General features: G+C 38.9%; 1 long non-coding RNA gene across 1 annotated transcript; it reads left to right on the top strand.

Annotated features, from left to right (window-relative positions):
* Positions 1-22,405, top strand: LOC134758579 (uncharacterized). The gene is made up of 3 exons (XR_010133923.1): positions 1-86; positions 17,471-17,634; positions 22,326-22,405. It is a non-coding gene; the product is annotated as an uncharacterized lncRNA (long non-coding RNA).
* Positions 22,406-24,097: the final 1,692 nt, after the last annotated feature.

The following is a 24,097-nucleotide window of genomic DNA, read 5'->3' as shown; positions in this document are numbered from 1 at the left end:
CTTACTGACCTCATAGGCCTTCACCAACAAGGTTAGAGATTCCTGTGCCAACATCATACTGTTCTAGAATTACTGGATCTCTTATGGTAACGTATCTTTTTCCCAGTGGGCTTTAGATCAAGTTTTTTTCTGCTTATTCACTTTTTAAAACCACACTGCTTTAAATGGGTTGTCTGAAATACGTCTCTTACTAGCACAATCTTACATTTCATAATTTGAAAACAAGGGTATCTGGGCCCAACCTATTTTTTAGTCTATGTGAGAACTAATTATTATAAAAGTTTAGACTTGTATACAAAATATTAGTGCTTTATTTCTGGTATGTGTTTTCATAAGAAACTTTATCACTAAAGGACAAAGTAGCAAAAACTCTGTGATCAGATGTTCTTGTTTTATAACATCTAATAATTTTATAATTATATTTTCTGCCACAGTGTTATTTGTTAGATTACTTATAAGGTGGTTATCTTACAAGCCAGGATACCAGATAGTAATGACGGAATTAGTAGAAAAATTGACTTGTCACCGGGAGTAGTGGCTCACACCTGTAATCCCAGCATTTTGGGAGGCTGAGGCGTGCAGATCACCTGAGGTCAGGAGTTTGTGACCAGCCTGGCCAACATGGTGAAACCCCGTCTTTGCTAAAAATACAAAAATCAGCTGGGCATGGTGGCGGGCATCTGTAATCCCACCTACTCAGGAGGTTGAGGCAGGACAATCGCTTGAACACGGGAGGCGGAGGTTGCAGTGAGCCGAGATCATGCCACTGCACTCCAGCCTGGGCGACAGAATAAGACTCCGTCTCAAAAAAAAAAAAAAAAAAAAAAGGAGAAAAGAAAACTATTGACTTGTCTAATGTACTTCCTATGTAGGCTATCATAAATGCAACAGATATCAGTATATCTTGGGAGGCCAAGGCGGGCGAATCACCTGAAGTCAGGAGTTTGAGACCAGCCTGGCCAATATGGCAAAACCCTTTCTCTACTAAAAATACAAAAATTAGCGCGGCGTGGTGGCATGCGCCTGTAGTCCCAGCTACTTGGGAGACTGAGGCACGAGAATAGCTGGAACCAGGGAGGCAGAGGTTGCAGTGAGCCAAGATCATGCCACTGTACTCCAACCTGGGTGACAGAGTGAGACTCCGTTTCAAAACAAACAAGCAAACAAAAATCTATGTCTTTGCATTGCATTTTAACAATGTCTTTAGGTATTTGAATCCTTCTAAATTTATTCTCAAACAAGTTATTGTTAAAAACTAGTAGGAAAATAGCTATGTTTTAAAATGTTCTTTCCTTCTATGATTTCTGGAGTTTATGTTTAAATGGTTCTCCTGACAATTACTTTAGAACTGATAGGTAATGACTCATTGGAACAGTTGTACCTCTGACTCATGGAGAATCTAGTATAAGTCATTTGACTCATCTGCTTCTCCCATTTAGGAAAAGTCACTATAAATGTATCATAAGGTTCTGTGAAATGCCTGACTGCACAGATAAAAGGTGCTAGAAAATTACAAGGTTGGAGAGTCTTATGTTAACATGTAGTTTTATAAAACTTCAAAAATGTTTTAATTTTGGTATAGATCAATTCTGTAATAACCTTTTTATGTAGGGGATAAAAATTTTTCCTCCCATATGAAATGTCTCGTTAAGAAATTTTATAGCTTCTGTAGGTTTCTGGTCATTGTGTTAAATAAAATAAATTGAAAGAAGGATTTCTTGTTGAATTTAATTTAGTTTTTTTGCTAATTAAAAAAATCCACACAATATCCAAAGCATACCATAAGTTAGATTAATTAAATCAGTTGCTTATTTCACTTTAAAGTAGAATTAAGCCTATCAGTAGCATAAATTTTTAAAGATTCAGAAATATTAGCCTCCTAAAATGACTTCAACTAAACAGAAAGTATGATTTAATGTGTAAGTGATATGCTTTTATTAGAATAACTGAAAACTTTTTAAAAATGATAGACTTTTTAAAGAACACTTATAGATTTACAGAAAAATTGAGAAGATAGTACAGCATTCCCATATACCCCATACCACTTTCTCTATTATTCACATTCATTAATATGGTATATTTGTAGGCCGGATGCAGTGGCTCACGCCTGTAATCCCAGCACTTTGGGAGGCCGAGGCAGGTGGATCACCTGAGGTTGAGGGTTCAAGACCAGCCTGACCAAAATGGAGAAACCCCGTCTCTACTAAAAACACAAAATTATCCGGGTGTGGTGGTGCATGCCTGTAACCCCAGCTACTCGGGAGGCTGAGGCAGGAGAATCACTTGAACCCGGGAGGCGGAGGTTGTGGTAAACCGAGATCGTGCCGTTGCACCCCAGCCTGGGCAACAAGAGCAAAACTCTGTCTGAAAAAAAAAAACAAAAACAAAAAGGTATATTTGTTAAAATTAATGAACCAATATTGATACATTGTTCTTTACTAATGTCCATGGTTTATTTATATTTCTTGGACTTGATACGCTTTTTCTGTCCCAGGATTTCATTAAGCATATCACATTACATTTAGTTATTATGTGTCCTTAGGCTCCTCTTGCCTATGACACTTTCTCAGATATTTTCTGTTTTTGATGATTTTGACAATTTTGAGGAGTACTGGTAAAGTAGTTTGTAGCATATCCCTCTACGGAGGTTTCTCTGATTGTTTTCTCATGATTGTACTGAAGCTATACGATTTTGGGAGAAGACCACAGAGGTGAAGTACTATTTTCTTTTTTTCTTTTTTGAGACAGAGTCGTGCTCTGTTACCCAGGCTGGAGTGCAATGGCGCGATCTCGGCTCACTGCAACCTCTGCCTCCCAGGTTTCAAGCGATTCTCCTGCCTCAGTCTCCTGAGTAGCTGGGATTACAGGCACGCACTACCACACCCAGCTAATTTTGTATTTTTAGTAGAGATGGGGTTTCTCCATGTTGGTCAGGCTGGTCTCGAACTCCTGAACTCAGGTAATCTGCCCGCCTTGGGAGACTCTGGAATTATCATCCAAGTCAATTTATATGCATTGATGCAGTCTCATACACTGTACTCAGCCTTCTTCTGGGCTGCTCACTGCACATATGCTGCAGAGGCTTTGGAGATGCAGTGGCCAGAAGCAAACTTGCTGAACAGAACAGTTCCATTCCTGAGAAAGGCAAGGATTTTTTTTTGCATCCTGCCACCAAAAGTTTCTAATTGATGGGATAAATAGCAACCCTACATTATACCCCAATTTTTGCTTTCAGAAAGAAACGTATAGCCTTGCAGATTTGAAGGTTTTTAAATATAGTAAGCATTAAATGAGTGGACTTCTCTGTTGTTGGCCTATATATTATTATTATATTGTCTCTTTTTTGTCCTTGTGAAAGCTAGGGCTGCTGGTCAAACCTGAGTTCCTGAAACCTTTAACCCTACTCAGCCAATATAACCGATAACATTCCTGAAGGTATAGTTAGATCCAGACTTTATGGCGCATGAAGATTATACAGTTTGAGAGGCCCTCTTCAAAATAATAGACAAAATTACATTCATTTCTTAGAAGGGGCCCAAGCAGTGCAAAGCACTGAAGCTTAAGGTTTGTTAGCTTTATGGATAAGTCTGCCACTACTAAGGAAATTTTTGAAAGTGAAATAATTAATGGATGTAAAATAATACCAAAAATATATATTCCTGTATATGTGTGTGTGGTTTCATATACATATATTTATATATATGAGAGACAAAAAACAACATATTCATAGGAACACTATTTCTATGTGAGGTTTTGTCTCCCATCTCCAATACAGAATCTAGTGAGTTAGACTGGATCATCTAAATGGTCAAATTTGAATCTCAGATTTTACAATTCTTTTTTTTTTTTTTTTTTTTTTTTGAGACAGAGTCTCGCTCAGTCGCCCAGGCTGGAGTGCAGTGGCGCCATCAAGGCTCACTGCAACCTCTGCCTCCTGGCTTCAAGCGATTCTCCTGCCTCACCCTCCTGAGTAGCTGGGACTACCAGCACCCGCCACCACACCCAGCTAATTTTTGTATTTTTAGTAGAAACAGGGTTTCACCATATTGGCCAGGCTGGTCGAACTCCTGATCTTGTGATCCGCCCACCTCAGCCTCCCAAAGTGCTGGGATTACAAGCGTGAGCCACCGTGCTGGCCTACAGCTCTTATATAAAATGAGGTAGAGAGAAATGTGCTAGACTGGAAAAGAGCAAGTCCAAATACCTAAACTTAAGCTGGCCTGCATTACTAACCTAGACACTTCCCTGAATGAGGATCAGACCTATTTTACCTGAGCCTCCTAGAAGAGAGGACACCGAGAGAGAGATCACTCCTGTGAGTTCCATTTACCTTTGAAAGCATCTTCCTAAAACACCGTAGGTTATCTTTCGTCCTGTAGGGCAAGGGGCCAGGCAGGAGCCCTTTTGTGTGGCAGAGCTAAGCAGCAGAGCAAAGCAAGTTGGCTAGGTGGTACAGGGACATGGAAGCTACAGAAGCAAACATGGTTTTCTGCCTTCCCTATCTCCAGACTACAAAATTAATCCTTCCATTTACCCAATATCACTTTCCTAAAATTTAGAAACTATTGATATTTATTTTACAGAAGTTTTTGGATTATTTGCTCTGATTGATCAAGATGTTTAATTCATATGCTATTAATATAGTATTAGTTCCAAAAAACAAAAACTCAGTCTAAAATAATGGGGGGTAAAGAAACTTATGGACTGCGAACTGGAACTACAGCTCCATCTCTCTCTTTCGTGGGTCAGTTTCTACTTCCCTCTGTGTTTCTGTTCATTGTCTTCCTGGTGGCTAACTTCTGCTTACAGTTTCTGCTCCCTTTTAACTTCTGTGTGCACATGACTTGGACTTGTTATGGTACTATGCTCTGTGCTGGAAACATAGCGGTGAGTAAGGCAGCCCTGACTTCTCAGCTCCGCATAGGACCCACAGTAGGGTAGGGAATAAACACACACACACACACACACACACACACACACACACACACAGTTGTGATGTGCTGTGAAACAATTTGTCAGATACAATGAAAGCTTACATTAAGACAGTGTAAACTGTGGATCATGATCTATGAGTGGGTCATGAAATCTATCTAGTGGCTTAAGACCAGTATTTTTAACAAAATAAATAATAAAATGTCCTAGTAAATCACTGATAATAAGGATAAGTATTCTTTTGTGAAACTTTTATTTCTGCTTACGTTGTCAGTGAATGAATATATAAATCCAGGGGCTTATAGAGTATGCTTTCAAGAGGAAAGATAGACAATAAACAAGATAAATTAGTAAAATATAGAATATGTTATAAGATGACAAGAAGCTGAAAAAAGGCAAGGAAGGGGAGTATATAAAATGTGAAGGGTGGGGGTTAAAATTTTAAAAAGGGTAGCCAGAGAAGACTTATTTGGGAAAGCGCCTTGTGGTTAAAGATCTCAAAGAATTGAGGGAGTTAGCCATATGGATACTTGGAGGAGGAACATTCCAGGCAGAAGGAATAGTCAGTGCAAAGGCCCTGAGTGTGGCTGGCCCGTCTGAAGAGAAGCAAGGCCAATATGACTGAAGGGGAGTGAATGGGAGGACTAGCAGGTGACGAGGAAAGAGGGTGAGTCATGGTCAGCGGGGCAGATCATGTAAGGCTACGTGATTTGTAGTAGGCAGGGCCTTGGTTTTGACTCTTAGTGAGATGGGAAGCCATTGGATGGCATTGAGGAAAAGAGTGACGTCTGATTTATGTTTTAATAGGATCACTTTGGCTGCAGGATTGAGAATAGTTTTAAGGAAGGCAAAGGCAGAAACAGAATTACTAGAATGTAAACTCCATTAAAGCAAAGTTTTTATACGTTTTATTCACTTTGTATCCCTAGTGGTTTATAATAGTGACTGGCAGATAGAGATAATCGTTTGTTTATGCATATTTGCATGTGTGTGCACCAGATCATGATATGAAATATATTTCTTATGGTAGATCAAGGTCAAAAGGATTGAAAACCCCTGTCTTAAAACTGACCTAGTCTTGGGTCTCAGGAAAGGGATTCTCTGGGAATTGACCTTTTTTAGGCTGAGATCTGAAGAATGAACAGGAGGATGTGGGGGTGTCAGAAAAAAGACTTTTTCAGAAGTTGTAAATTTGAGAATCATCAGCACATGCATAGCATTTGAAACTCTCTGCAGGTGTTTTTGTGTGAAAGTAAGGAGCCAAATTAAAGCCATTGCTAACCGCCTCCACTTTCTGTTTCTTATTTTGTGTGCTCATTTCCTGTAACATTCGTCCTGTTGAAAAATAGTGTAGTCATTTATTTTTTAAAAAGTATAAATCTTGAAGGACGCTTCCTGTCTCACATCATAGTAATAGGAAAAGTCGGTGAATTTGAAATTCAAATTTAGTTTATTTAAATGAGTAAGAAGATTCACGGATATTTTAGGTATGCCACATTTTTTGAGGCTATATCTTTTTACCTCTGAGTCTGATTCAATTTTGAATACTCAGAATATGCTTCTTCTATACAAGTATTGGTATGAGTTATATCATCTGCTCAAGGGACTGGCAATTATTTTCTTTATTTTTTTTTCTTTTGGGGACTTTTGGGAAGGCATGATTGTGTGTTGAAATGTGAGAATGACATGAGATTTGGGAGAGGCCATGAGTGGAATGATATGGTTTAGCTCTGTGTCTCCACAGGGCAAAATAGGGACAGCAAGTCCTGAAGGAGAGGAGGCTCATACTTACATATCTGAGATAAGAACTGTTCCAAGAACTTTCTAAAAATCCTTTCACTTCTTTCATACATCATTTGATAAGATTTATCACAAGATGGCCGGGCACGGTGGCTCACATTTATAATCCCAGCAATTTGGGAGGCTGAGGCGGGCTGATCACTTGAGGTCAGGAGTTTGAGACCAGCCTGGTCAATGTGGTGAAACCTCATCTCTACTAAAAATACAAAAATTAGCCAGGTGTGGTGGCATGTGCCTGTAATCCTAGCTACTCAGGAGGCTGAGGCAAGAGAATTACTCGAACCCAGGAGGTGAAGGTTGCAGTGAGCTGAGATCACTACAGCGCTACTGTATCCAGCCTGGATGACAGAGTGAGACTCCATCTCAAAAAAAAAAACAGCAAACAAAAAAACCCAAAAGATTTATCACAAGACATTCTCTAAGACTGCAATGATTAAGTTAAGCTGTTCTTGGAAAAACATTTGCCCAGTAATGGCATTTCTATCAATGAACTAACAGCAACTCTGGCTTAGAAACTCCATGACCAATGAGCCATTTCTAAGCAGCTCATGTAAATATTTTTTGCTAATAAAGGCTCTCCTTACCCTTTCTTCGCTGAATGCTCTGGTGTTTGCCATGTCATGCATTCCAGATTATAATCCTTATTTCTTTTCTTTTTTCTTTTTTTTTTTTTTTTGAGATGGAGTCTTGCACTGTTGCCAGGCTGGAGAGCAGTGGCTTGATCTCGGCTCACTGCAAGCTCCGCCTCCTGGGTTCACGCCATTCTCCTGCCTCAGCCTCCCAAGTAGTTGTGACCACAGGTGCCTGCCACCACCCCCGGCTAATTTTTTGTACTTTTAGTAGAGACGGGGTTTCACCGTGTTAGCCAGGATGGTCTCGATCTCCTGACTTCGTGATCCGCCCACCTGGGCCTCCCAAAGTGCTGGGATTACAGGCGCCCGGCCTATAATCCTTATTTCTATTCCTAAGTAGACTCAACATATTTAGAGATAATTTTCTCTAGCATCTTTTGACAACCTCATGACCTAAACACCTCTCATTAGGCCCCACCTCCCAACACTATTGCCTTGGGAGTTAAGTTTTCAACACATGAAATTTGGGGGACACAGTCAAACTATATCACTTTGTCTGCCACTATTAGAATCAGATATCCACACTGTGTTTTTTTTTAAAAAGAATCAAATCTTTTTTTTTTTTTTTTTTTTGAGATGGGGTCTTGCTTTCTTGCCGAGGCTGGATTGCAGTGTCACCATCTCGGCTCACTGCAACCTCCGCCTTCTGGGTTCAAGTGATTCTCCTGTCTCAGCCTCCTGAGTAGCTGTGATTACAGGCACACAACACCATGCCCAGCAAATTTTTGTATTTTTAGTGGAGACAGGATTTCACCATGTTGGCCAGGTTGGTCTCAAACTCCTGACCTCAAGTGATCCACCCATCTCAGCCTCCCAAAGTGCTGGGATCATAGGCATGAATCACCATGCCTGACTCAAATCTTTTAATTAATTAATTGATTTATTTATTAACAGATGTGGACTCACTCTGTCACTCAGGCTGGGGTGCAGTGGTGCAATCATAGATCATAGCTGAACTCCTGGACTCAAGTGATCCTCCTGCCTCAGCCTCCCAAGTAGCTAGAATTATAGGTGCATATCACCATGCCCAGCGAATTTATTTTTTGTAGAGATGGGTCTTGCTGTTTTGCCCAGGCTGGTCTTGAACTCCTGGCTTCGAGTGATCCTTCTGTTTTGGCCTCTCAGAGCACGGGATTGTAGGTGTGGGCCATTGCACCTGGCCTAAATATTTTACTTAATGCTATACCTCCTCTTCCTACAACCCTCTTTAAAAAAAAAAATCAAATATTAAGTTTGCAAACTTATTCACTTATGTTTATTTTATGAAAGGGAAGACAAGCTTATTTTATGGCAAATGTTACCCTACTTTCTTGAACTGATTAAGAAAAAAGTGATTTCTTTCTCATTAGTATAGTGGTGTTAAAATAAAAAGAACAAAAAAGAAAATAAAATTGTTTTTCAAGTGATCTCCTCATTAAATAAAAATGCAAAGTATTTCCTGTTCAGTGCAGAGAAGACCTCTTAAAGTATATTGTCCAAAAAGGAGGAGAAAACTTTTTACGTCTAGGTTTCCCCTTTGGGGATTTCTCATTGTTTCAGGTCACTGCCACTTACGTTGTCTCCTTCAGAGATAGGCTCCTTCCTTTAAAACTTTGACCCAAATGTTGACAAAACCCTCAAACTCCCACTAGTTATGCTCTGTGCACATGTAAGTGTACGTATACACACACATTCACACACACGCTTTTAAAAAATGTTGAGTTCATACAGATATCAATAATTCCATTCAAATACCACAGGATCTTTCTTATTCTCCCTCATTCCGTATTTGTATCTCTCCTCTCCCTCATGGAGAGCCGTGGCTCTCCATGTGATCCCACTGATCACTCAACTACAACTTCTACCCGTCTGCCAGAGTTATCAACAGAATCGAGCCTCAAATGTCCACAATTGTAATCTGCTTGATGAAGGTAACATTATTGATTTTCTTTTTTCCCTTCCCTGGATCACTTCTCTATTCCTCTACTGGTGCTTCTGGGATTCAATTCCGAAGTAAACTACCTGTATTCAAATTCTTGTCTCAGTATATGCTTCTGGGGAAACACTGTGTAAGTCACACCCCCAACTCACTAACCTACTGATCCCAAGTACCAAGAAATGGTCTTGTAACAACTACAGATATACAAATGGTCTTGTAAAAACTACAAATATTCAAAACATAATATTACATTAGCAATATAATAAGATATATCTAGACTGTAAAATATAGTACAAATCTAGGAAGCAAAACTTTACTTTCTTATGATCATATTTTAATACTCAATTATTTCAACTTATCATAAAACATAACTGTATTAATATTAGTTTTATGAGTTAAATTATAGTGTGTACAGCTAAAAGAAGAAAAAAATGAAAGAAAGCAAGAAAGAAAGCGGTGAGAAAATAGTAGAAGGGAGAGAAAAAAATCTACATACAGGGTGAATGTTCTGTTTTTAAATGGCCTTTGTGATTCATAAACACTAGCAATGTGTCATTTGATTCACAGATCCATGCCTCCAAGGAGCAAATGTAGGAATAAATGAACACTAAGGCCCTGATTTTGATCTCATGCAAAAAGGAGGTAATATTACTTCATCAAATGAGCTGTTTGTGAGTAAAGAAATGAATTGAAAAAACTTGATTTCCTGTCATCTTTGGTTCAATTTTGGGATGGAAAGGAATAAAAACAGGAGCATTCTTAGATCAGTACCAGTTTAGTAAGAACAGTTCTTCACAAGACATAACAAAACACCTCTCAACCTTTCAAAGAAAAAACAATGCAAGTCTTTGCCCCAAATCTATACAGAGGTAAAACACTAATATAATAGTCATAGAACTCTGTGAGCCTAGTATAAAGAAATCTGTATTTAAGAGCTCAGTTATGATTTCAAAATTAATTGAAGGCCGGGTGCAGTGGCTCACACCTGAAATCTCAGCACTTTGGGAGGCTGAGGCAGGTGGATCACCTGAGGTCAGGAGTTCAAGACCAGTCTGCCTAACATGATGAAACCCCATCTGTACAAAAAATACAAAAATTAGCTGGGCATGGTGGCAGGTGCCTATAATCCCAGCTATTCGGGAAGCTAAGGCAGGAGAATCGCTTGAACCTGGGAGGCAGAGGTTTCAGTGAGCTGAGATGGCGCCACTGCACTCCAGCCTGGGTGACAGAGAGGGACTCCGTCTCAAAAAAAAAAAAAAATTATGGGATAGATATTTGCAAAAGTATTGGAAATTTAAAAAAAATTATGGAGTAGGTATTTACAAGAGTATTCACAATAAGACTTCTTATATACAGTCAACTTTATTTTAAAAGCAAAAATGACATAAATGAGTGAGAGAGATCCAAGCCTTGTAGAGTAGAAATGCTCTTTGAGCTCTTATATTTGTTTATATAGAAATTTCCTTCATAAAGAGACTTTTGGTGAAGAACAGTGAGTACAGTTATTTATGAAGTTGTCTTTTAATTCAAAAAATGAGTTTCACTGAAAAGGTTGAAAATTGAGTGATTTCCTAAACCAGGAAGAAGTTGAATCCCTGAATAAACCAATAACAAATTCTGAAATTGAGGCAGTAATTAATAGCTTACCCACCAAAAAAAGCCCAGGACCAGACGGATTCACGGCCAAATTCCACCAGAGGGACAAAGAGGAGCTGGTACCATTCCTTCTGAAACTATTCCAAACAATAGAAAAAGATGAACTCCTCCCTAACTCATTTTATGAGGCCAGCATCATCCTGGTTCCAAAACCTGGCAGAGACACAACAAAAAAAAGAACATTTCAGGCCAGTATCCCTGATGAACATCAATGTGAAAATCCTCAATAAAATACTGGCAAAGCAAATACATCAGCACATCAAAAAGCTTATCCACCACAATCAAGTTGGCTTCATCCCTAAAATACAAGGCTGGTTCAGCATACTCAAATCAATAAACGTAATCCATCACATAAACAGAACCAATGACAAAATCCACATGATTTTCTCAATAGATACAGAAAAGGCCTTCAATAAAATTCAACACCCTTTCATGCTAAAACTCTCAATAAACTGGTATTGATGGAACATATCTCAAAATAGTAAGAGCTATTTATGAAAACCCATAGCCAACATCATACTGAATAGGCAAAAGCTGGAAGCATTTGAAAACTGTCACAAGACAAGGATGCCCTCTCTCACCTCTCCTATTCAACATAGTATTGGAAGTTCTGGCCAGGGCAATCAAGCCAGAGAAAGAAATAAAGTGTATTCAAATAGGAAGAGGGGAAGTCAAATTGTCTCTTTTTGCAGATGACATGATTGTATATTTACAAAACCCCATCATCTCAGCCCCAAAACTCCTTAGGCTGATAAACAACTTCAGCAAAGTCTTGGGATACAAAATCAATGTGCAAAAATCACAAGCATTCCTATACTCCAATAATAGACAAACAGAGAGTCATATCATGAATGAACTCCCATTCACAATTGCTGCAAAGAAAATAAGGAATACAACTTACAAGGGATGTAAAGGACCTCTTCAAGGAGAACTACAAACCACTGCTCAAGGAAATAAGAGAGGACACAAACAAATGGAAAAACATTCCATGCTCATGGATAGGAAGAATCAATATTATGAAAATGGCCATACTGCCGAAAGTAATTTATAGATTCAACGCTATTCCCATCAAGCTACCATTGACTTTCTTCATAGAACTAGAAAAAACTACTTTAAATTTCATATGGAACTGAAAAAGAGGCCATATAGCCAAGACAATCCTAAGCAAAAAGAACAAACTGGAGGGATCACACTACCTGACTTCAAACTATACTACAAGTCTACAGTAACCAAAACAGTATGGTACTGGTACTAAAACAGATATATAGACCAATGGAACAGAACAGAGGCCTCAGAAGTAACATGACACACCTACAACCATCTGGTCTTTGACAAACCTGACAAAAACAAGCAATAGGGAAAGGATTCCCTATGTAATAAATGGTATTGGGAAAACTGGCTAGCCATACGCAGAAAACAGAAACTGGACCCCTTCCTTAAACCTTATACAAAAATTAACTTAAAATAGATTAAAGACTTAAAACCTAAAACCATAAAAACCCTAGAAGAAAACCTAGGCAGTACCATTCAGGAAATCAGCATGGGCAAAGACTTTACCACCAAAACACCAAAAGCAATTGCAACAAAAGCCAAAATTGACAAATGGTATCTAATTAAACTAAAAAGCTTCTTCTCAGCAAGATAAACTATCACCAGAGTGAACAGACAACCTACAGATTGGGAGAACATTTTTGCAATCTATCCATCAGACAAAGGTCTAATATCCAGAATCTAAAAGGAACTTAAACAAATTTACGAGAAAAAAACAATTCCATCAAAAAGTGGGCAAAGGATATGAACAGACACTTTTCAAAAGAAGACACTGTTGGTGGGAGTGTAAATTAGTTCAACCATTGTGGAAGACAGTGTGGCAATTCCTCAAGGATCTAGAACCAGAAATACCATTTGACCCAGCAATACCATTACTGAGTATATAACCAAAGGATTATAAATCATTCTACTATAAAGACACATGCACATGTATGTTTATTGTGGCACTGTTCACAATAGCAAAGACTTAGAACCAACCCAAATGCCCATCAATGATAGACTGGATAAAGAAAATGTGGCACATATACACCATGGAATACTATGCAGCCATAAAAAAGAAGAACGAGTTCATGTCCTTTGCAGGGACATGGATGAAGCTGGAAACCATCATCCTCAGCAGACTAACATAGGAACAGAAAACCAAACACCACATGTTCTCACTCATAAGTGGGAGCTGAACAATGAGAACACATGGACACAGGGAGGGGAATATCACACACCGGGGCCTGTCAGGGAGTGAGGGGAAACGGGAGGGAGACCATTAGGAAAAATACCTAATGTATGGGGGGTTTAAAACCTAGATGACAGGTTGATAGGTGCCACAAACCACCATGGCACATGTATACCTACGTAACAAACCTGCACGTTTAGCTCATGTAACCCAGAACTTAAAGTAAAAATAAAGTAAGCAAATAAATAAATAAGACAATTGAGTGATTCCTTTGTTAATCTCTGAGGTACCCTTTTCCTCCCAGTTCTTCCTCTTCATGTCCCTAGCCGTGTCTGGGGTGTTACGACTGAATCATTCTCTTGGAACCATTTCCTTGTTACACTCACCTGCCATTTGAACAACTGAAATCTAAAGTCATGTGAAACAACCTCGAATTTGCTATAGCTATTGGATTTGGCTGTTGTCCTTCACTTATGAAGGAATAGCTTTATAGCTCCTACCTGGATTCTGAGATAACGAAACCTGGATTCAAGTCCTGGCTCTGTCACTATTTTTGGTGAATGATTAAAGACATCTTGACACTAGAAGTTCTCTCTAGATTGTTTGGATGAACTAGCTGAAGCTGGGGCCTCCTCTCCTTTTGCCAGTGAAAGTGGCTATGTCTGAAACAACTTGTCTTGGTAACTGTTGCTCCTTTTCTCCCAGTGGGCAGAGCTGTGACCAAAATCAACTTTCCATAGGAACTAGTAAGCAGTGTTGCCAGATGACTGGCACCCAAATTCAGACCATTTAGTGTCCAAGACCAGACTTTATGTCCCTTGCTTATAATTCCACTTTCATCTTGCCCTGTAAAGGGGAGAGGAACAGGGGTGGATTCCTCTCTTTAAGCACAGCCCTGTTACGCATCCAGCTGCACCCTGGCCCTACTTAGCTCACCTCTTTGCAAGATGCCCAGAGAATGGGGTAACCCTTCTGCCTGTGGCAAACACATCCAGTGATACTGCAGATGTTTGCAAGAGCCCTTGGCTGGCAGCATGATGTTTTACTTTTGTGACCTTTAGCTTCCTCATCTGTGAAAATGGAAAACACAATACAGTCTTCCCTCATATCGGGGAAGGATTGGTTCCAGGACCCCTTTAGATGCCAAAAGCCACTGATGCTTAAGTCCCTCATATAAAATGGCATAGTATTTGCATATAACCTATGCATATCTTCCTGTATACTTTAAGTCATCTCTAGGATACTTATAATCCATAATACAATGTAAATGCTATGTAAATAGTTGTTCTATATGTATATTTTAACATTTGTATTATTTTTCATTTTAAAAACTATTTTTGATCTATGTTTGGTTGACTCTGTGGATGTGAAACTTATAGATAAGGAGGGCCGACTGTACCTTACAGGATTGTTTTCAAAGTTAAATTTATCTATTCATTCAACTCGTGTGAAGTACAGTTGAGTTAGCTCTTATGTAAAAGTTTGCTGCACAGATTAAAATAAATCACCTTTGAGAGAGTTGTGGTGTTATCAAAAGAGCATGGACTTGTGAGTCACATATTTGGCTTCACATACATTCCAACTTTGTTGCTTTGAGCCCCTGTGACCTTTAGTAAGGTGTGAGCATTAAATGAAATGATATCTATAAAAGGATCAAGTACACATGTGTACATGCTCAATAAATTGTTAACTTGCTTTCCTGCTCCCCTGCCTTTCCTCCCTTCCTCTTTTTTTTTTTTTTTTTTTTTTTGCAGAGATGGGGTCTTACTTTGTGATCCAGCCTGGAGTGCAGTGATATGATCATAGCTCACTGTAACCTTAAACTCCTGGGAACTCACGAGCTCAAGGAATCATCCTGCCTCAGCCTCCTGAGTAGATGGGACCACACGTGTGCTCCACCATGCCTGGCTAATTAAAAAAATTCTTTTTGTAGAGTTACAGTCTTGCTTTGTTGCCCTGGCTGGTCTCCAATTCCTGGCTCCAAGCAATCCTCCCGCTAGACCTCCCAAAGTGCTGGGATTATAGTTGTGAGCCACCATGCCTGGCCCCTCCCTTCCTCTTTACTTCCACGCATGCTTGCTTGCTTGTTTTTTATTCTATTCTGACTTCTCCTTCAACGTTCTCCCTATCTGGACTCTTTCCCCCTCCAAATTTTCCCCTAACTGATATGCTATGTTTTCTCAAACTCAACAAATTCTCAATATGCAGTAGAGAATAAAGGATTGAATCCTTTATTCAATCCTTTAGTGAATGTGGGCCTGGGGCTGGGTGCATTTTCTGGACCTACTATGTATGGAAATGTTGGGCAATGAACATCCATCCTTGTGATAGTTGCTTAAAGTCATCAATAAGTGCAGTAATGCTTACTTCAGTAGCCATCAGATTTGTATGTTTCTGCAAATCTGGGCTGTTCTTTGCTTCCCTCTTCTGGTGAGTTTCTTTCTTTTTTTTTAGATTTCTTCAGAGAGCAGCTATAATTTGGAGGGATGTAGTAAAAAAGTCAGTAAGTCTAGAGTAGCATCCAATATCTTATCATCTTCCTGGCTCAATTTCTTGCAACTGAGGCAGTATTGTTATTTCACACAATGGACTTGCTGACATCAACGGAGCCAGAAAGACTAGGCAAAATTGAGACTTAGAATTAGACATTCTGTTGAGTTACTAGGTAAGCAGAGCCCAGCTGAGATGATAAGTTCTGTAGGGATAGTGGAGGGACTCTTTCCCTAAGGATCTAACTCAAATTACTTAATGTTCCAAGCAAGTAAGTAAACCAGTAAAGGGGCAGATATACAGTAGGGAGTACTGGAGGCTATGGCAAACTGCGGAACATATGTCTGGCCTAAGGACATTCAAATGTAAACATTTCAAACATTGAATGTGCCAAACCAAATATGTTAGCGGGCTAAATTTGCCCTATGCACCATCAGTTTGCAACCTCCTCAAGACTTACAGAACTTGGTCTCTAGGGAAAACAACAACAGGTAGTAGTGGTGAGTCAGAAAAGCGGTTCCTATCAGGAAGGTTCACACAGGTGTAACAGGATAACCTGAGCATGAGTGTTGTTATGGCATGCAATATGGGAGAAGTAAGCCATTAGTTAACAGGGTCCCAGTTCCACAGATAAGAGTGGCAGGAGGCAGGACTCAGTGAAGGGCTCTAAGTCCTCTGTGGTGGCAGAGGGAACAAGACAATTTCCAACCAGGAAGGCCTAGGTTATGAGTATGGTAATTGTTATGGGAAATCAGAACAAGGATGCAACAAATGGCAAGATCACATATCACTTATTACTGAATCACTTGCAAATTGAATGTAAATCCCTTACAATATTTTTATTGCTTCTTAAAAACTGAGTTTTAAAATTGTTATAGAACATTTAGAAAATACAAAAAAGCATAATAAAAAAATAACTTTTTGGCTGTCCTACCTGAGGAAAGGCAGCACTGTTTCCAAAGCTTGAAGCCAGGCAGGGAATCAAGAACTTCTGTCTTGGGAAGAGGACTTTGGAGTATGGGGACAGGAAACTGGACTAGGAGCCACAAATGGGCTGGACAGCCTTTATGAATTATCTATAGCAGAGCTGATTTCAGACTATTTAAGATTATTTATCATAATTTTTTATTTGAAAATATTGTAATTAGGATGGCTGGGCATGGTGGCTCATGCCTGTGATCGCAGCACTTTGGGAGGCCCAGGCAGGTGGTTCATCTGAGGTTAGGAGTTTGAGACCAGCCTGGCCAACATGATGAAATTCCTATCTCTACTAAAAATATAAAAATTAGCTGGGCATGGTGGTGGGGCCTGTAATCCCAGCTACTCAGGAGGCTGAGGCAGGAGAAGCACTTGAACCCGGGAGGTGGAGGTTGCAGTGAGCCGATCACACCACTGTACTCCAGCCTGGGTGACAGAGCAAGATTCCTTCAAAAAAAAAAAAAAAAGAAAGAAAGAAAATAAATATTGTAGTTAGGAGTCAGAATGTAAAACTTAGCTCTTATCTAGTCAGATCTTTAGTATTCATAATATACCTTCATCTTTTTAAGGAGGTATGAACTATCAGGATGTCAAATATTCATATCTTACCAAAATGCATGTCCTTAATTTCTCTTTCAGGGTTATGGACTATTCTGGATTATATACACTACTGATCTTCCACATTATGGATTATACTGTTTTAGAATAATTCTGGTTTAACTGAATATATGTATAGCGGAGTATGAATCTTTTCAATCTTCAATTATTAGTCTGTTTTATGTAACAGTTGTGGGTCACTGTGTGTGTTTTTAGTATAGGAGTAACTTTTTTTTTTTTTTTAAGAGACAGAGTCTTGTTCTGTCGCGCATGCTGGCGTACAGTGCCACAATCACAGCTCACCGCAGCTTCCAACTTCTGAACTCACGTGATCCTTCTGCCTCAGACTTCCAAGTACCTGGGACTGCAGGCACGAATCACCACAGCCAGCTTGGAGTGACTTTCTAAGGGTAAATAACAAGTCAATTGAGACTGTAATTATATGACTTGGGGCAAAATTAACTGTGGTCAGCTGACTTGTTACCATATTTAATTTTAATTTTGGAGCTTGTATTCAAAAGCTATTATATGAATATAAGAATGAATGATTTTTTTTAACAAAAAAAGATTATTTTAGAAGAGAAACATGATATCTAGAAGAGAAACATTTCAACTTACTATTCTCTGGGCTTTTCTTAAACTACACTCACATCTCTCCTAAAATAAACGAAATCAATCATCCATCATACGCTCATATAATGGCATTTTCAGTGAATAGAGGTATTGTGCAGAACATGTCCCAAAATGTAAAATCTAAGATTTCCCATATGTGGCTGCCACAATGACTCCACTCATGCATTCTAACATCTAATAGTCTAACATTATTTCTATATTTAGTTTTTCTTTAAACTTCCTCTTTTTTTTTTTTTTTGTTTTTTTGGTAATTGCCACATCTGCTTTAGCAATTTTGTGATTTTTAAACTTCCTCCTGCAAAAAGTTTTTAAAAACATTTATGTTGCTTGTATAATATAACCATTATCTGTTTGGAAACTTGGAAAAATATAGCAAAATTAGTGGGAAATGGAATTATAAGCATTCTTTTTTTTTTCTTTTGATGGAGTCTCACTCTGTCGCCCAGGCTGGAGTGCAGTGGCACAATCTCGGTTCATTGCAACCTCCGCCTCCCGGGTTCAAGTGATTCTCCTGCCTCAGCCTCCTGAGTAGCTGGGATTACAGGTGTGCGCCAGCACACCTGACTAATTTTTGTATTTTTAGTAGAGAAGGAGTTTCGCCATGTTGGCCGGGCTTGTCTTGAACTCCAGACCTCAGGTGATCCACCTACCTCAGCTTCCCAAAGTGCTGGGATTACAGGTGTGAGCCACCGCCCTTGGCCCAAGCATTCTTTCTTTTTCTTTTTCTTTTTCTTTTCTTTTCTTTTTTCTTTCTTTTTTTTTTTTTCGAGATGGAGTTTCACTCTTGATGCCCAGGCTGGAGTGCAATGGCTCACTGCAACCTCAGCCTCCGGGGTTCAAGCGATTCTCCTGCCTCAGCCTCCCGAGAAGCTGGGATTACAGGCATGTGCCACCACGCCCGGCTAATTTTGTATTTTTAGTAGAGACGAAATTTCTCATCTTGGTCAGGCTGGTCTTGAACTCCCAACCCCCGGTGATCCACCCATCTCGGCCTCCCAAAGTGCTGGGAATGCCAGATATATTTTCCCCATAGTTTTAGCTCAAGGTATTACATAGTTATTGCCAAAAGAAACAATGGTAAACATCTATAGCTGAGTCGTCAGTGAATATTTAATGGATTAGTTAAGAAATAGTGACTCAGGAAATATAAACTTTAATCTTAGCTATTTCTGATGTAATGTCATGTCAGCCATTCTTTTTACTCTACGTTATTTTGATTTTGTATCTCATAAAATTTGGGAAACTGCTAGTAAATAACTACACTCAACAATGTGGGAAGGATGTGCTTTATGATGTCACAGAAGGAGCAGTTGGCCAGGAATTAGAAGATCTGGCTTCTAAATATAGTCTTTTCACTTAAAATTGCCATGTTACTTTAGGCAAGCCATTTCATTTTTCAGAGGCTGTCATTTTCTTCATCTATCAGATACAGATGATAATACATATCTTATTTATATTTTAAGGCTGTAGGGAAGTACAAAATTAAATAGTGTTGGTAAAAGGACTTTACAAATTGCAAAGTTATAATTTCAGAAATAACACCAGGGCTTTGCTATAGTACCATTTGCTACAGCATGGAATTCAACATAATGCTGCTCTATTTCAGACTATTGAAAGGGGTACGTCAGTGGCAAGGCTATATCATATTCATATTTGCAGGAATTTCTAGGTTGGTATAATGAAATTCAAAGAATATTTATTTTAGAATTTGACTCATTTCTGTTAACTCATACATATACTATTTCAATGATTTACTTTTGTTTTGAGAATTACTTGATTTTCCCCTATTTGTTCTCCATTCCTTTCTCCACCAACTCCCACCCCCACAAACAGTAAACTAAAAACAGATGTTCTTTTTCTTTTATGAGACAGGGTCTCACTCTATCACCCAGGCTGGAGTATGGTGGCACAATCTTGGCTTATTGCAGCCTCGACCTCCTGGGCTCAAGCAATCCTCCTGCCTCAGCCTCCCAAGTAGCTGGTACAACAGGTGTGAGCCACCGCACCCAGCTTATTTTTTAGTTTTTGTAGAGACAGGGTTTTGCTGAGTTGCCCAGGCTAGTCTCGAACTCCCAGCCTCAAGTGACCCTCCTCCATCGCCTCCCAAAGTCCTGGGATTACAGGCAGGCACCGCCACACCCGGCTTTGAAAACAGATGTTTATAGAAGAACCAATGGTCATTTTTGTGTTCCAGATCTGTTAGAAGTTTACAGTACAATCAAAGGGATTTGAAAAGATCTCATGGAGCTATTCTAGCTTTAGTAAAGCGTCTATATAGGAAAATGATGGCTCATTTTATTTGCTGCCCCTTCTGAAATCAGGCAAACAGTAGGTATTTCTAAGGTACACTTGAATGCCTGTTTTTTAAAAAAATCAAAGTCACTTTGAATAATGTTACCATTTATTTAAAATCTTTGTTTTTATCCCTGACTTTTTCATAATATAGCCATGCTCTCTCTCTCGTATATATATGCACACATACCTATACATATATATGTGTGCGTGTGTGTACGTATATACATATATGTGTATAGGTATGTGTGTATATATATGTATATGCATGCATATATATTTCTATATATATATATATATACACACACACACGCACACAGAACTGAATATTTGATATCTTGATGTGGTACTTTAAATACAGCAGGAACAAAACAGAATTCTTGGTACCCTATTTTGTCACCCCTCTCCTCCAGACATGTTGATTACCCCAGTCTTCTCTATCTCATTTGATGATACCATTATCACTCAGTTACTCCAGTCCAAAATCTATGTTTCCCATGATTCTTTTTCATTTAGCCATATGTTTAAACCATCAGCTAATCTTTTGACTTTAGCTCTAAAACACATTTAATCTGTGCATTTCTTCCCATCTCTATTATCATCCTATTACAAAGCAATGTCTGTCTCTCTCTCTCTCTCTCTCTACACACACACACACACACACACACACACACACTTTCTGCCATTTAAGAGTAAGTTGCAGATATGATACTTCATTATCCCTAAATACTTCAGTGGTTAATTCCCAAATACAAGGGCATTCTACCATTATAATTTTTTAAATAAATAAACATAGATACACTACTATAATCTGTAGATTTTGTTCAGCTATCTCTAATTGTCTAAATAAAAGATACTCACTTTTAGCTACCCTAAATCTTCAGGACAAGCTTAAGCAATGTGTTGTACCTAGCACAGAATGATTGGTTCATAGATAGCACCATTATAGTTTCACTTCTCCTAATTATTTATATGATACCTTTTTTTTTTTAAGACAGAATCTCGCTCTGTTTCCCAGGCTAGAGTGCAGTGGCGTGATCTCGGCTCATTGCAACTTCTGCTTTCTCTTTCAAATTCTTGTGCCTCAACCCGTGGAGTAGCTGGGATTACAGGCGCGCACAACCATGCCTGGCTAATTTTTGTATTTTTAGTAGAGACAGGATTTCACCATGTTAGCCAGGCTGGTCTCAAACTCCTGGCCTCAACTGATCCTCCCTGCCTTGGTCTCCCAAAGTGCTGGGATTACAGGCGTGAACCACTATGCCCAGCCTATGTAGTACCTTTATGAAAATACATGAAAGGAAGTGGGGGCTTGGTTCTATCTACCACTGCCTTCTGTCAAATCTTTCACTAGTAACTTAAAATATCTGGTTCTTAGTTTCTTTAAGTATAATGTTATACAAGATTATCACTGAGGAGCCTAGTGGTTCTAGAATTTCATAATTATATAAGGATGGTTTGTGTCCCCATATTTTAGTCTCAGACTGAATTCTAGCACAATTCTGAGGCTCTTTGTTAATAGTTAGGTTCACTACATGAAGGGCGGGTTGATAGAAGACAGCTCTTAATTTTAAGGTTCTTGCAGGCTACCATAGAAACTCACATACAGGGTTTTTGCTCTGGAGGAAGCAGATGAGCAAAAGTGGCCTCTTTGTGCTCAAGGATCTTGACTCTGTGTATACTGATTATGGAACTTGAACATTAAAGCCCAAAATCTACTAATAATTATTTTCCAACGTTTTCTCTCAAGGATTTAAGGATAAAGAGCAAAAGGTAACTGCCAGGATGCTTTTAAATGAAGTTATACTTCTGTCTACATTTCATTTCAAAGCAGAATGATTCAAAAGGAGAGATAGGTTCAGGGCTTATGACTTTTAGTTATTGGCTAGAATGAGGAGATAACAGATGACATGTTAGACCAAGGTGCTTCTTGGGGCTCAGAATTTTGGGAGGGGATGTTCCTCAAGGAATTCCAAGGTTGGGATTTTTATCTCCTTAGATAGTTTAACATACGGAACAATATCCATAAGCCTAGACTATTGACACCAGCTTTGGAATCCCTGAGGAGAGGTAGTGTGAGTTGCCACAGACAAATAGGAATCTATCTTCCATTACCTCTTTGTGGTGCCTTCCCATTCGTTGTCTTTGAGCTTTGCTCTTCTCTCTCTCCTCACAGATAATTATTTTATTGAGTATTATTCCAGTCTCCTAATGCCGAACATTTTCAGTAAATAATCTTCTTTCTCATCCCTCCAGGTAATTACAAAAGTAAACTTCTTTAACATAGCTATATCACAGCATGAGTGGGAGGAAGGAAGATGAGGAGGAGATGGTTCTTCCTACTGGTCCTAAAAATGCTCTTGAGTGATATCTATACAATCAAGGGTAATATTAAAATATTTAAGAATCAGTACCACATAGGACTCATTTGACCAATTGTAATGGATGCAAATAGCAGGGCTGGATCAGGGTTCTAGAGGCCTCTTTCTGTGCTAACCCTACCTCTTTGGTGCTGGATCAAAAGTAGGAAAAATGGGGCTCCAGGCAGGGGATACTGTAAATCAGCATTTTAATAGGTTTTTGGTCATATCTGTCCACATTCATTGATTATCAGGTCTGTGCTCAATGGTCTTATGATATAACTTCTCCAAATCTTTTCTTCTTCCATATCAGCAACCACTTCCAAGTTAAAGATATATCTGCTCCTTGTGGGTGGGAGTGTAGTAGTGGATTTAAAAAAATTTCTTTTAAAAAAGATTTACTAAAAATAGAGATGGGGTCTTGCTCTGTTGCCCAGGCTTGTCTTGAACTCCTGGGCTCAAGTGATCATCCCACTTCGCTCTCCCAAAGTGCTGGGATTACAAATATGAGCCACAATGCCTGGTTTAGTAGTAGATTTTATTAGGTGTTTTAAAATTTTGTTTACATTGGTCTTGGCATACAAATGTTTTATGGTTTTTATTAATCAAATAAACATTTTTCATTTATGCTTTTGTTGCATTGCCTTTATGGTTATAAAGACCTTTCCTGTAGAGATATCAACCAAATATTAAGGTATATTTTCTCTGAATTTACAAAAGATGTTATCATTTTTTTTTTCTTTTCTTTTTGAGACGGAGTCTCGCTCTGTCGCCAGGCTGGAGTGCAGTGGCGCTATCTGGGCTCACTGCAACCTCTGCCTCCCTGGGTCAAGCAATTCTCCTGCCTCAGCCTCCTGAGTAGCTTGGACTACAGGTACATGCTACCATGCCCGGCTCATTTTTTGTATTTTTAGTAGAGACGGGGCTTCACCATGTTGGCCAGGATGATCTCAAACTCCAGACCTCGTGATCCGCCCGCCTCGGCCTCCTGAAGTACTGGGATTACAGGTGTGAGCCACCATGCCCAGCCCATTTTTTTCATTTAAAAATTTTTATTTTTTTTTATTTTAAAAATAGAATGGAGGGGGTCTCACTTTGTTGCCCAGATTGGCCTCGAACTCTTGAGCTCAAGTGATCCCCTGGCCTTGGCCTCACAAAGTGCTAGAATTACAGGCATGAGCCACCATGCTTGGCCTGGTGGTATCATTTTTAAATTCAACTTTTTCTCTGTGACCTATTTTTTTGTTTTTGTTTTTGTTTTTTTATGTCATGTGTAGTTCTAACTTGCTTTTTATCCAAAGATTCCATTTTCCCAATATCATACTTTTTTTTTCACTGTTATAACATTTTTTAATTTTAAGGGATCTTAGTCTAAAATGAAAAGTTATTAATAAAATCATGGGTTTATTTCAATATTTAAAAATATCCTCAGTAACATTCCACTCAGAAGGTAGATAACCACAAAGTTCTTCCGTAAGGAAGGGTGCAAATGGAATTTAATATTGTCTTACTGTACTATGTAGAATACAAACTGTGAAGACAAGGAAATTCAATAATTCCATTTTTTTCTCCTACATTATTTTTGCTG

The sequence above is a fragment of the Gorilla gorilla genome, chromosome 4 (assembly GCF_029281585.2).
Source record: "Gorilla gorilla gorilla isolate KB3781 chromosome 4, NHGRI_mGorGor1-v2.1_pri, whole genome shotgun sequence".
Lineage (NCBI taxonomy): Eukaryota > Metazoa > Chordata > Mammalia > Primates > Hominidae > Gorilla > Gorilla gorilla.
Note: the sequence above shows the minus strand (reverse complement) of the source record. Positions and strands in the feature narration are given on the sequence as shown.